General features: G+C 41.5%; 1 pseudogene; it reads left to right on the forward strand.

Moving 5' to 3' along the window:
• The first annotated feature begins 530 nt into the window (after positions 1-530).
• LOC102822470 overlaps positions 531-1233 on the forward strand; it is a 4039-nt pseudogene continuing 3336 nt past the window's right edge.

A 1233-nucleotide genomic window follows, 5' to 3' on the forward strand; every position in this document is an offset into this window, starting at 1 on the left:
TCAACAATTGCATGCTCGCATTTCTCATATTAGTAATTCCCAAGTTGGTTCCCCATCCCTCATTGAGGAGGCCACTGGTTTTGCTGCCTGTGTTCGAGATTATGTTTCCTCTATGATTTGGCACACACTTTTACAGAACGCTGCTATTGTTGGAGGACTTATTATTCTTCTTGTTATTTTTCTCCCAGTCATCTTCTCGCTGTTGAGGCGTTCTATCTCAGCCTTCACAGTTGATGTTCACACCCTTCAATTAAAACAAAGAGGGGGAGATACTGGCAACAGCATCCACAAGTACTGAGAAGCTGTGGCCCTGTGACAAAATGGATGAAAATCCAACCCAGAGGCCCTCCTCAGGATTGCGAGCCATAGACCCTGAGGGCCAAGGAAGTGACCTCCTGAAGTCCCAGGTTCATAGGCTTTTTGCGAACTCACTTGATGGCTACCTCTGTACAATTCCTTCTAGTCTCATATTGTTCATTCTGTACTTGTTCTTCATGCTCTTAACTCTGGTAAGTTTAGCTTCTGGGAAAATGGTTTCTTTTGCTATCAATGTATGTAATGCCTCTTTTAATGGCACTACTTTTTATGTCACTGCCTTAAAGGTATTAGCAGTGCATGAGGTCTTGGGAACAGATCTATCTGAGGAACAGGCGGTGGCCACCTGGGAGGAATGTCAGAACTACTCGTTATCTAATTATTTAGTTATGTTTGATATTAACTTAAAGCATGAACTTTTGATGTCCATGAACAACAATGGGACAGAAACCCCTTCTAGAGCTGAGGCAGTAAAGCTTCCTCAAATGACTCAGGAAAAGCAGGAACAAGTATAATGAGATTATGAGAAAAGGTTTAGGAGAAAAACTGCCCAGAATTTGCAATTGGAATGGAATGGTAAATTCTGGGAATATTTGATTAAAGGACGATAGTGGCAGCCCCCTCAAGCCGCCCCCAGGTATAATCAGTTTAATCTAGATGCTCTTCTTCTCCCTGAGGGTATAGTAAACATTGTAGCATTTGGATATGGAACCTGGAACAAGGAAAAGGAAGGTGGAGGCGAAACCTCACCTTCATTAGAAAGGTTAAAACCTGTTTCTCACCTTTCCTGGAGCTACAGAAGTAAGGAAGAAAGGATTATTAGTCAATCAATAATCTGTAATAGCTTGCTTGATCTTTTCATATGGAAAAAAGGATTTTAGATTATCACGAGAAGCATGATGCCCTTGATAAGCTATT

The sequence above is a fragment of the Chrysochloris asiatica genome, unplaced genomic scaffold (genome assembly GCF_000296735.1).
Source record: "Chrysochloris asiatica unplaced genomic scaffold, ChrAsi1.0 scaffold00107, whole genome shotgun sequence".
Classification (NCBI taxonomy): Eukaryota; Metazoa; Chordata; class Mammalia; order Afrosoricida; family Chrysochloridae; genus Chrysochloris; species Chrysochloris asiatica.